Below are 14,026 nucleotides of genomic sequence, written 5' to 3' on the forward strand. Positions count from 1 at the left end.
GACTTTACTGCACTTGAAACTGCCAAAATGCGTCAGATTTTAAAATAGCACTTTCCACTGAAGAGGTTTAAAGCCTTAAACCTTGCATCATTTCACTAATATAGGTCAACAGATACAATAAAATGAATACGTTGTGGGAACAAATGTGTGATCTAGTTAGTAATACACACTGTATTCTTATCTTAGCATTCACAGTAAGTGTGAGTATTGTACAGTGGAAAGGGTGAAGCCGATACGTGATATAGTTTGTATCTGCCAGAACCTGGAGGATCGCTTGCTAGACTTTGTCGAATGCGTTTTGCAAGTTCACATGCACGTCTTAAAAGCTCCTAGAAGTCAGGTCCTCTTTCAAAGAAAACCAGGCTGTGGTGGGGGGAAAAAATAATAAAAATCCATAGCATTGTTCACTAATCCTCTCCCTGCAGTGGGTGCCTTCCAGTGAGAGGCATGTGGAGAGAGTGCAAGTACGAAAGCTGGTGATGTCTTATTTCATGCAGAATATGTGTATAATTTCTCCCAGTGTATATTGAGATTTTGTTGCTGAGGGTCAGTGGTGTCCCCACTGCCATAAAAAAGACAATTTGTAATTTTTTCAGATAGAGAGAGGCGATTTTCATCACTACAGGACTGCAGATCAGAATGGAAACTATCTGGCTGAAACTTGCACCTTACGTGCTCTTCTAGCTATAATTAAAGTCATCTGCACTTCAGAGGTTTGATTTCCATCAGTCATATGTACACACACCCTCACTGAATTTTTTTTTCCACAGTTCAAAATTAGCAGAAGAGGCTGGCGTTCCTTCATTTTAAAGTTTATCCAAGTCTGTACGGGGCAAATGGGAGGCAGAGACCAGGCAGTGGGAGCAGCCCTCACGCCCCGAAGGCCCAGCATGACCCAGGAAGTTCTGTACAGCTTGTTCACTGTTTCCACCACCGCAATTTTATCTTACGAGTTCTGTCCCTTACTTGCAAGCTCTTTTTTTGTTTTAATTTGCAGCGTCTCTTTTTCTAGCTGATCCTCAGCTGAGGGGAGGCGAGGCTGTACCTGCCCCCGCTGGGCCCTGTGGCCCCTGTCTCGCCTTTGAGGCGAGGGTGACTAATGTCCCCGTCGCCGGAGGACTCCATGACCCTTCTCGCACAGCTTCTCCTTTGACATCTGAGGCGTGAGTTCGTTTCTGCTGGCTGTTACCGCAAACTGGGCAGGCCTGTAGGAAAACAGCGAGAGCAAGGTGCGGAGGAGGAGGGCAGAGGGAAACAGCGAAGGTGGGGCTCGAGAGAAAAAAAAAAAAACAAACCCTTCGTGGGGAGTGAAATGACAGAGCTGGATTCTTGATCTCGCCCAGGTTTCTCGTTCACTCATCATCTTTGTGGCTCCCACCCTGTGCTTTCCTTTCCGTCCTCTCCATGGACGGGGCGGTGCACCAGCTTTCACCTGCGAAGCCAAACGTCTGGCACCTCTGGTGTCACCGTCTGCCATAGCCGCCTTCTCCTTGGAGCGAGCCACTACGCTTGAAAGGGGCTATTTACTTTTGTTCTTGTAGCACGTTGCTTCAGGAGGCCTTTATTTACACGAATTGTTTCAGAGCGTCTTCCTCTGCAGCACATCCGAGGCCTGGGCCTCCAGGCGTCGGGAGGCCCTGTGCAAAATGGTGGCGGGGTTTCATGGGCGCTTCTCCTTGCTGTTTTCATACGTCGCGCTGTGGAAAGCCGAGTCGCCGGCATTGCTTTTTTTATTCAGGGAACGGCTGATGGAGTCACTCAAGCACCTTTGTGTCATGAAAATTGCTGTTACATGGTTCTGAAGTTTTGCTTTATACTGTTATGAATGTTTCGTAGAGAACAGCAGAATACATTTTCAACGTGTGGGATAAATACCAAACCCAGTTTTGGTCACAAGGCTTTTCTGTTTCATTTTCCAGTCAGAATAAGATTCCATTGTATTGGGCTTAGTTGTAGAAAAATATGTTGATATTCATAATCGGTCTTATTAGGCAGGAGAAAAAGGACATGTCATTTTTAATCATCAGTGTTTCTGCACTTTACATCTTGACACCCATCAGTAGGAAGACACAAGAAGGACTTTACCTTTCTGCTGAGGCGTGTTTTTGCTGAACCACCCAGGCAGTTTCTCCACTGATTTGGGGGATCTGCTCCCTTATGGAGACCGTCCAGTTTTGTTTTATTGTATATAAATTTATACTTGACAGCTGTTGAGGAAATGACTGGAACAATAGCCATAATGGCAATTAAAAAAAAAAATCAGCTTAATTTATTGCTGGAATGTCCTTCACTAAGAAATCATAATGTCAGTTTTTAGTGAAATTAGTGACGTCCTGCTTTGGGTTGTGCATTCAATTATTTTGATGGTAAGAGGGCACAATCCTAATGGGCCAGCTTACCATTTCCTTGAAATATATTGTGATATTTTAATTAATATGCCAATAAGAGGAACTATTTGGTTTTTATTTTATCTCTTACTGAAACTTGAATGCATTCAAGGGTTCTGCTGTGATTGGCTTCCTCAGGGAGGTGCAGCAGGAGTTGTGTCCCCTCTGGCCTCCATAAATCATGTTGAGTTCGGTGTCTTTTGGGAGTGTGGGGCAAAATATTTCAGTGCCCTGAAGCCTTCCTACTTGCATTCTTCCCTCCCTCCTTCCCCAGACTAGATGCCACAATTTTCTATAATGGAGCCTTCCTTTTTTTGTGGCATGCTTTGAACAATGAAGCAGATGAATTATAGCTACATCATATAAAATAATGATTAATTCTTCAACTATCATTTCAGGGGGCTCTGAAATTTAGGTCTTTCAGGGTTTTGAGCCACACCTCTAACACAGACTTGGTCTGGGGTAACCACTCAAGGTGTGACTCAAGGTGTAAATGAAATTCTCTTTAAAAATTGACGCTCAGGTAAATGGAAGTATCCACAAAGGCTGATACCTACCTTCGTTCACACTTGTTTTGCTGTCTCTGTGTAATCAGCTTTCTGTATATTTTCAGAAATCAAACCTAATCGAGATTGTGCGATGGCGTATGGAAGAGGCCTGTTGCACAACTCTCCTCTCCCTGCCCGCACCCAAGTCAATCCTTGCTTGTGTCACTGCAGGCAATTAACAGTGCTTCAAAACCACATGTGGCTCCTATTCCAAAACACCATTTGATGGTATCAGGAGGCTTGCAAGTTCAAGAAAAAAAAAATGTTTATTTTTTAAAGGGAGTTTATTCTTCATCATTAGAAGATGCTGAAATAATCAAAGGCATTGCGTGTGCAGCATCAGCAAGTAGATCTTTGCTGCAAGGTATTGTCTGGATGGGATAAAACCACATTCTTCATCTTTAATATATACTTGAAATGAAATGTAACATATTTAGGTGTTCTGCTTTGATCCTAATGGGTTGTAAGGCACTGTGCTGAAATGGATGCAGATACCATCGATAAAGGAGAAGATCCTTAACATCTTAACGTATGGGCAAGTGCCGCAGTTGCCACATAATAACAAGGGTGTGAGCTTTTCAGAGCTGCCCCGAGATAGGCAACTTTTACCTCCTGTTGTCCCAGGGTAAACAGGCTGCTTGTGCCTCTGAGAGCAGCAGGGTGCTTTCTCTGCCGCTGGCCGGTGAGGGAGAACATGAGGATGAATAATTGCTGTGGATTTGCCGGATGCTTTGTAACCACAGGTGCATAGTAATGAATCTCAGTGGTCATCTTTACCTGCAGGATTTCTTCTGAGTGATTTTGTCATTGATATCAAACAGGGTTTTCAGGGATCATTTCATTGACTAGCATTGGTGCTAACTATTTGAAGCAAATCAGTGGCTGGGATTTTTATTTCATTTCACTGTGCAATGAGATGCAATTAAGAGTGAATGGTGTGGCTGGAAAGTTCCTGAGAATTACTGGAATTTATTTTGCAATGTCAAATAGGATCACGGGAACAAGAGAACGCTCCTGCTTGTGCTGTCTTTCTGTTGAGTGTTTTGGTGGGTCACTGTTTGCCTGGAGCGCTGAGGTATCCCTCTGCCATTCCGATCCTGTAGTAAGGGTGTTGTATCGATGGAAAAATCTCCTTCCCCAAAATAAGGGTTGACCTAAACCAGAGTGTGGTTCTTCTGAATTCTGTCGCTAATCCGCTCCCTGAGCACAGCCACATTATTGCTTGCTCAGCACAGTCTGCATCTTTATCTGGATTCATTGCCTTGCAGAGATAAAGTGTGCTGTTTGGTCTAAAAAAAATCCTACCTCAACAAAGGAAGAATATCTTAAAAGTTTTTAAAACCAGAGGCAGAAGCCAAGAGCTAGGAGGAGCTAGCAGCAACTCCCATGATGTACCAGAAAGAAAGGAGCTCAAGTCCTGCACTTTTCATCACTTCACAAGCGTCTCAATGCAGCAGAAGAGAAAGTTTTCTCAATGAGTTGTCCGGTCTCCAGATAGGGAAGATAACTGGGGATCAAACTGCTGCTTATATTAATGTCAGTACCTTCCGTGTTGCAAGCAGAGTTTCTCAGCTTGTGCCATGAAATCTGCTGTCCTTCCTTTAAAGGGATGTGGAAATTCGGCTTCCAGGAGAACTGTTATTTCAGTTTTACTGGCAGAATGAATTGGCAGAAGTTTGGGAATAAAAGATGATGCTTAGAAGGCTACTTGTGGCAGAAGGTCCTTCCCAAAGCCGAGTCTAACCCTGCTGTGGAGCAGACACTGGTCACAACTGCGGTTATGTTGAACCATCGGCTGATAGATGGAGCGAGCCTGTCAGTACTATCTTGGTGATGGTTTGGAGCTCCGAAGGGTCAGGTGCTGTCGTGCTTTGCAGAGCAAAGTTTAAAGGGCGTGTGATTGAATTCACAAGACAGCACGGTTTGGTAAATGATGCACAGCCCGTACGGTTTCTTTTTGTGCCGAGTCCTTCATAGCATGGTACGCCACTAACATGAGAAGTACCGTTTTAATTATCTCAGCTGATGGTCCTCTGAAACTGCTCAGTGGGTAGTTTTAATGGACACGGTATGGAAATCGTTGCACTGGCAGGTACAATATCTCTTCATCTTATTTGCTTACAAATGTTCCAAGCAATCAAGTATGACACCTTCCTGCCAATGAGGTAATTCCCGCTTGGTGCTTGGGCCTCTAAAGAAGAAAACTTTTATATTGTAACATTAAAGGCAGACACTTTGTTTTAATCACTTGCCAAAACAGCTGAAAACAATTATTAATTAATAGGAAACATTGACTTTTAACTTTGCGAGCTCTCCAAAGAAGTGTCTGTGACAACTTGCATCTGGATTTATGGATTATTTGGATACAGCGAAACTGGGCATCATACTGCAAAGGTTGACTGCTTTAAATTCATTTTAAGTGTACACATAGCGCTCTTAAAATTAATATGTTTATAAACCTAAATTGGTTCAGTTGAATGCCTTTTGTTCTCTTTCTGGCTTCATTTGAAGCAACAACAAAAAGCTGTGCTTGTTTGTGTGTTTAACCAAAATGTTAAATGCAATTAATCTACCAAAAGCACACAAATATTTTTTGAATAATAGAGGCGCCCCTTTCACAGTGTCTTTGGTATTTAGCACTATGGTTTGGAGAGTAGAAGGCAACTTTTTCACATCTCATAAATAAAATTTAAAAAATCTTTTGCTTGGCTTGTTTAATTTGAACCAATGCAATGGAGCACCCTCAGATTTTCTCAACTGCTTTGATAAGGCTGAGGTTAGTCTGTATGGTTAGGGGGAGGCAGCATTCCTAGTATTTTAGATTCTGGATCTTACTTTCCCTTCTGGAAAATACTGGGTCTGGCAAATGCATCTCCTAATAAATAATAAGAGGGGGATGAAATTGCAGTCTGAGACAGAGCTCCTCTTTGATCTGACTCGGAGGGTGATTACATGGGGAGTCATCTTGCAGATCTACTGGTTTTGCCTCTTTTGTCAAACAAAATAATAGAATTCCTTGGACTGTCGGAAACAGAGAATATCCAAAATATTTCAACAAGATCAGACCACAAGAGTTACTTTGTTATCTTAATTGAGAATCTTGAGACATCCCAATTATTTTAACAATGGGAGAGTGGCTGCCTAGCCTGTCTGCTTCTAGCCAGTCCAGTCCTCAGTGATTGAGAAATTCATGGGGAATACTGTGACAACTTTAGTAACTGCAGATTTTTCATCCCTTAAAATCACTTTTCAAGCAAACATGAGAGCTTTGCTTTATGCGTTTGCTACTGAAACTCTGCTCTTAAAAAAAAAAAAAAAAAAAAAGGTGTGTGATCTTATCTTTAATTTAAAATTCTGCTAGTCCTCCTAAACCAGCAACTCGCGCTTTGCCAGGTAACTCAAATCTGAGCTCGTCTTCTGTGCATGGGACTGAGTCTTAACTGCTGAGGATTGGCTGGTCGCATCACATAGCTTGGGTGACTGATAATTCGGGTGCGTCCAGAGTCTACGCCTGGGTATAGAAAGCCAGGTACCAGACTTCATCCATGTCATTTGAAGAAAGGTCACCTGTTTCCCTCTTTCCCATGCTTGTGTCTTATAATGATTTGGAATCTGCTTAGCTGTCCTTGGCCTTTTGATCAAGATACAATGTTCATAGCTATTCACCATGCTATGGAAGACAGAGATGGGTGTACGTAGTCCTATATTCATGCTTAAGAAGAAAGCTAGCACGCTGTTCAAAGGTTAAGTTGTGCCTTCAGATAATAACACTCTGCTTTTCCTGTAGTGTTTTGCACAAAGAGACTGGGCTGGTCTTTTTTTTAACACATAGTTAGGGCTTAAATGGCCACAGAAATGATGCTGACAGCTAGTTTCCCTTGCCCTTCTCCTCCCCACACAGCACTGTGCTCCTGTTGGAAAGGGGAGTGGATGGTGCAGACATGCGGATGCAGCAGCTTAAAAGTCAGATGTATAGAACTGAGGGGCAGGGCTGGTGTGCTGATGGAGTGACACCTCTGCTCTCGTTGGTAGTGGTCGATAATCTCAGTATCAGTGACCAGCTAAATACCTGGGGATTTTATGGGCTGAACTATGGCAACGGCACTACTTAAACTGATGTTTGTACCTGCTGAAGTCCTACACGTTTATTCTGAAATTACTTTTTATTACAAACGGTGGCTGTTTACATAAAGAACTTCATAATCTCAAAGCAGTTATCTTTCTGCAAGTAGTTAATTGGGTCATTACCAGCTTTTCCTCAAAAGAAGGGGAAAAATTGACTGGTCTAATACTTTTCAAATGCAGACTGAAAGGAAAGAGTAATTTCTGCAGTGGGTCAGCATTTTAAGAACTTCTGTTCTCTTCCACCTGCTGCTTGACATACTACTCGCTCTGGAGACCAGTAATAAACACCCACCCTACCAGGCATAGCAGAACAGTGAACTGCACTTGTGTCATCTCCAGAACATTGTGACCATTCACGAACAAAAGCAGTCAGTTGCTTCTGGTTACTCACTGGTGCATTAGATTTCTACTAGCAGAACAATTTTCAGGTTCCTGGGTTGTGTGTGGCAGATGGAAATAATTGCTTTCCGTATGCTCTGGGGCATTGCTATCTGAACACGAAAAAGGCAGCGCTGCTTCCCTCTCTCTCCACCCAGGGTTTAGGATATGCCTAGTTGGAGTGCAAAGAGAATTTGGGTTGATTTCCAGTACCTAAAGGGGGCCTACAGGAAAGATGGGGAGGGACTCTCTATCAGGGAGTGGAGGGATAGGACGAGGGGTAACGGTTTTAAACTGGAAGAGGGGAGATTTAGATAAGATATCGGGAAGAAATTCTTTCCTGTGAGGGTGGTGAGGCACTGGCACATATTGCCCAGGGAAGCTGTGGATGCCCCATCCCTGGAAGTGTTCAAGGCCAGGCTGGATGGGGCTTTGAGCAGCCTGGTCTAGTGGGAGGTGTCCCTGCCCATGGCAGTGGGGTTGGAACTAGGTGATCTTTAAGGTCCCTTCTAACCCAAACCATTCTGTGATTCTATGATTTCTGAGTTTCGTTTTGGTGTTTTTCATTATTTCCACATAAGCTGTTAAGGGATAAATGTAAATTCCAAATGTCACCTTCCAGGGAAGGCATGAATCTGATCTGTGATGGCACTTGTTGGGAATGAATTCAGAGTACTCTTACTTTTAATGCTTGGTTTTTGCATGGGCTGTGCTAATTCGGGGGGTTTGTCCAGACCAGTGAGGTTCCTTTACACCACTGCTGGTTTGTGCCGTTTGAGCAATGTCCTTTCCAAAGGCTGTGCCTCAGTGCCTAATCCCAGGCACAGCCCCCATGTAGCAGAAACCTTCCCCAGCTCTTGAGTTTCCTAAGCATATTCCGGGATTGCGGCATCCTCTGATGCTTCTGCATGTATGAAGTTATTTGTTCTGTTCCTCTCCAATTGTTTGCCACCTCTCTGGATATAATAGAATGTTAAAATTTAAAAATTAAAAAAAATTAAAACATGAGGAAATTATTAGATATGCCAACCTCAGAAGACAACTGCTGATTACAGTATGCCTTTCTGTGCTGCCTTCTTTTTGATTGCTGTTTTCTGTTACTATAGTAGAGTGACATTTGTGTTATCCTCAGTTTTATCCTATGCTTATGGGAAATGGGAACCAGCAAATATCTAGGTACAGAAATCCAGCATTAAACAAGCCATTTGTTAATTTTCTGCAGTTGTCCAGAAGGTAAAATGCATTGTGCTGCCGCAGAGGACTTCTCAAGAGTGCTTCTTTAAATCAACAAGCTGTTTATTTTAATTTAGCCATCCTGCTTAAGAAACAAAAGTGACTGCTGAGTCTCCTTCATGGCTTTCATCTGTATTTATGGAGCATTTTGCAAATGAAAGCTGAGGGGGTTTGCCATCCTTGTAGACAATATTGCAAACCCCAATTCCAGAACAGGGCAATGCCTCCCTGTCCACACAGGCAGAAGTCAGCAGATGCTGAATTTTGCAGTTGTTTTGTGTCTCGCAGCATAAAAGCCAGAGTATGAACACTGAGGGAAGGCCTTTTTCCCATCAAAACTCTCAAGCAATCTTAAAAAAAAAAAACCTCTCAAGCTGTTCCCCCTGTCCTGAAGAGAACATCGGTTAGAGGCAGGGACTTGCAGCAATGAATGAATGAGAAGGTTTGGTCTAACTGGTCTTTTTCCTTCCATAAGATCAGCAGAATACTATTTGCCACAGTACGTTGTTGAAATCTTCAGTTGTTATGAATCAGAGCTAAAAGAAACACCAATGCTTATTCTTTTTTTTTTTTTAAAAAAAAAAAAAAAGAAAGAAAGGCTGATTTGAAGAAAATAAACGGAAATAATGCAGGAAGCTGCCGATGTGGAAAATATTCACACTGTGCCAGGACAACCTTTTCTTTAAGGTGTCACTTTGCAAGGTTCTTGCCTATTGCGTGCTGATGATAATGTTTTGCTGCTAAAGCTGGAGGAAATGAGGCTGATGAAAATTTTCTGTGTGAAAACCTGTAGAAGTTGACTTCAAACAGAAAGATGGCCATAAAACGCCAACGTGGCAGAGATGTTCCACGGGAATGTTTCAGCTATCAGGAATATGAACTGTGTTGTGAGCATTTCGCCTCTCAGATTTGCATATAGATGGAGATACGTTGATTCAAAACAGAAGGATTTTGATGAACGGATATTAGCTTCAGCCATAGCTGAGTAAAGAGGAAAAAAGGTAGGTCACATTCAAAACAACGGAAACTCAACAGCGTAATTGTACGCTACAAATGGTCCTACTTCTTCAGTCAGCAAAGGTGGAAAAGTCCTTTGTTAGATGTTATTAGTACACACGAAACAGTAGTCTTCAAGCCAATGCGAACTGCTTCTGAAATCACAACAGCAAACACTGCAAGCTACCCTGCAATTTCTTTTCCTGAAATCATGTGTTTTAGCCTACAAATGAAACTTAATCAGGTCAAAGTCAAAGGTTTGGATGCAATAAATGAGTTGGTATGTATTTGATGAACTTCTGTTGGTGTTCTGCCTTTTCAGTCAAGAAATACGAAAAACTTTGGACCGGTTAGTGAAAGTAACGCAACAACTTACATAATGTAACTTTCATGATGGCTAAAGGATGGCTCAACATCAATTATACATGCTCAGTAATAAGAGTAAGCTAAAATTATAGCGTGACAGTACTTAGGAGGGGACTTGGAGGATGTGTGTAATGTATTTCCCTCCTTCCAAAACTTGTTGGACTACCAACCTGGCTACAGGAAAATAATTGTAATTTAGCTTTTGTTGGCAGTATCGGCAGTGGAATCTAGGGCATAAATACATTGCTTTGTACATATCTCAGCCCAGATCTAACACAGGAGTAAGCGAATATGGGAAAGTTTGCACTGTTGTCTCTTCTCCTTTTCTTAAACAGGAACATGGTCATGCTGGAAAGCAGACATGCGCTTAAAGGGTAAATGTATTGCCTTTATTTCATCCCAAATATCCTATTGAATGGAGAGACAAGCCCATGTTTTATCTGGTCTAACGCAGGGACAGTCTGGCAGACAGCAGGACTGCTCTCAAGCTGCCTTGGAGGAGGGACAGGGGAAACTCCATGGTTCAAAATTTCAGGCTGGGTATGGGAAGGCACCATTGCACCCAGCCCCCATCTGGGATGAAAGCGCCGCTCTCCAGGTTGTCCCCATGCCTCATGTCTGACACAAACATTCCTGTTTCCTTCAACCCAGTCGCTGAGAAACATCTGACGCAACTCTTGGGCTTTGCTTTGTGATGTGTCTGGGGCAGAATTTGTTTCTTATGGTAGGTAGAGAGTACAAACAAGGAGTAGAGTGGGTCTTGGTTTAAAATTTTGGAAGAGTAGGGTAGCCGAGCTGTCTACTTGATGCATTCAGTTCTGGCTCCTGTGAGCCAAGGAAGCGCTTGTGGTGATGTGTTTTGCCAAAAAAGTTAGCGTAAGCAGACTTAGGCCACCCCCAAGTGTGTCACTGGCAGCTTTGGTGGCCCTTTTTGCCCCACTTGTAAGAAATCAAAGCATCACTGTAATCTGAAGAGCCAAGCGTTTGAGTTAGTGCCAGCGTGCACCTGTTGACAGGGCTTTGCTGAGGTCTTTGACCTCCAAACATAGATAAGCTGCTCTTGCGGGTTAGGAGATTTGAAACTGCTGGGCTGAAATCCAGCACATTACAACCCAAGCTCTTTACCTTTTCCTTGGTTAATAGGTGCTTGAACTATTTGGCAGGGCGCCAGAGAGGTCTGGTAGGCCTGCGATGGGGCAAGGAGTTACGTTAAAGGACCTAGTTTCTAATTAATCCAGGGCCTTTGTAACTCTCTAAGTGGCTTGCCCAGAGTCACACGGGTGCAGGGTCACTCCTGTCTTCTGAGTGCAAGACAGGGTAGATGAGGCCTCCACTTCTTCTAAACACTGAACTTTAGTACAGATCATTAGCATTTTGAAATTATCCGTTGAAAATTGCTAGAAAATTTTCTGTGTGATTATATCTTGAGGGGCAGAAGCCAGAGCAGAGGTAAAACTGGCTGATGTTTCTCTCCTGGGCGAGAGTTCAGCATTGCCACGTGCTGTCTGCTGAGGCTGCTTTTTGAATAAAATAGAACTTTGCATGGAGCTGTTCTTGGTGTAGCGTGTGTTTAGAGGAGACAAGAATGAGGGAGGACTCATAACCAAAATTTAGCCTAATGTTTTTTCTTCTTTCTGCATTTCTGCATTTCGGATGTGGGGAGATTGCTTCGCTGCACTAGTGTGGGAGCATTAGTATAGCTTTGGCCAGGGTTGCAGATGGTCCTTGCTGCAGATATGCCTTGGCTTTACTAAGCCACATGATAGTTTTTGAAATGCTCTCGGTTCATGACAAGTATCTTTTAATGGTAATCTGTAACCTCTGGTGCTGAAGGATGTCACGTGTGAAAATATGATGACCTGGTAACTCTAATGTATGACAGAGCTTTTTGGTGTAGTAGTAACTGATCAACAGATTCAAAGCCATGATCAGCAGCGCAGGGCTGGCAGCGCAGATGCCTCTGCTGCTGGGTGCGACTGAAATGGTGATCGTCTGCAATAAATGGTGATTCAGTGCAGCCCCTTGATATACCTGTTTGTTGCTTTAACAATTCACCCTTACAGGGGATTTCGGGCCCCTCAAATTTTACTCGCTCAAAGAGAATTCATGTTAAAACAACAACAAAAAAACCCAGGTCGATCACAAGCCTCATGCAGGAAGCTTATTTTGTTCATTAATATAGTCTTCATAAATATAGTGTATTTCTTAATATGGTATAAGTTGAGTTGAGGTAAAAGATCTAAGAAACGGAACTCGGGTTGCCTGAGTCCTGTGTGGTGTATGTTTAATGAATTTTCACTTAATCATCCATTAATATGTACGATAAAAATAAACATGGCAATTAAACAGCACAGTACTAAATACTGTTCTGAAAGAAAACCACATTGGGTAAACTAAAACAACTGCATTTCTTACTAATCTACACAATGCATTTCGTTTAAAAGGAGAATTTATAGTATTTGAAATATCCTACCACATACTGAAACTTTTAGTGTAAACTGCCACTTTCTGACTATCACATATTGAAATACTTGTGGCGCATAGTGAAATTTATGTTACATAGTGTAAAATATATAGTGAAACCGAACTGATGTATAATGAGACGCACATGTGCCTGCAATGACTTATCAGTTCCATTATTTTCTAACTAACATTATTTTCGTGATCAAATTTTTCTGGGTCAGAGGAAGACAGTGGTGAAGACCAGGACTGGTACTGCAATGGAAAGTGGAGACCCGAATTTGCACAAAAACTCTATTGAGCTGAGTTATCCTTTGTCCTTTTCTGAGATAAATTCTAAATGCAAACTCTGCTAATGGTTACAACATGTCTCTCTTTCTCTGCCAAAGCTTCATTACGAACATCAGCATCACCCCAGCCAGGGAAATACCACCAGCTACAAGTGGAGAGGCCAAGTGCCCAATTCTCGGCAGTTTTTACCGGTCTGAGGCTGCCGCATGAGAGACCCTGGTGAGGTGCGTGGGGCCTCATGGGAGCACCCCAGCACAGGTCAGGTCATTCCCATCCATTCAAGTCCCCTTGGGAGGGGGCAGCCGGGCATCTCAGACCTGACCTCCTTCATCCACCGATGCTCCAGACCTCCCGTGGAGGCTCAGGGTTGGATGGGCAGCACCAGTGGTGGCTGGAACCTGCAGAGCTTCCTTCTCTACTGCTTAGATTTGTTTTTTTCTGGCTTAAGCCAGGTCCTGACTACTCAGCCAAGCATTCCTGCTAGGCAGGGCAGGCAGGCTAGCCGCTGGGTGTGCCCTGCTGCTGGTGGAGGAGGGCTGTGGCAGCTGGTCCAGTGGCTGGTGGCCTCCCGGCGACCTGGGGCACTCCTCTGCGGGGCTGTTGTTTGCAACTCGCACTTGCTCTCCAACCTCAGTGTCGGTTTGGGCTGAGGATGTCATCTTCTGGTCTGGCTCGCTTGGGAGGTGGTTTCGTCCCTGTCCTGGTGGACCGTGGTCTTGCAGGTCCCACCTGATGTGAGGCTATGGGACTTCTCCAGCCATGCTTGCTACCGCCCACAGCTTCCCAACGGACTTGGACTGCAAACAAAGTGGCCAAAAGAGAAAACAAGATCCTGGTGCTGCTCAACCAAAAGAGAGGGAAATGAACCACAAATCTCACGTCTCTTTGACCAGTCCTACTCTGAGCTCCATGAGAGGGTTTTTTCTTGTATGGGTTATCTGGTTTTGTACCGGGGTCAATATGACCAAAGGCTTTAACACTCAGAAAGTGGTAACAGCAATGAAGTCCCCTCTTTGTGATCTGTCTTGATAGCACTCAGGTCAAGGTGCTTTTGTCCTGTTCTCACCATTGGACTATTGGCCTTTTGCTAAACCAGAACAATCTAGGCCATACCGAAATTGAAAGAAGACCTTCCTACTTTGCGGCTGTTGTGCAGTCAGTCCTCATCAAGGATGGTTGAAGGCACAAGACAAAACACACCCTGGGTTTGAGGGTAAGGTATATTAACCTTTCCACTTGGAA

This window comes from Rissa tridactyla, chromosome 3 (assembly GCF_028500815.1).
Source record: "Rissa tridactyla isolate bRisTri1 chromosome 3, bRisTri1.patW.cur.20221130, whole genome shotgun sequence".
Classification (NCBI taxonomy): Eukaryota; Metazoa; Chordata; class Aves; order Charadriiformes; family Laridae; genus Rissa; species Rissa tridactyla.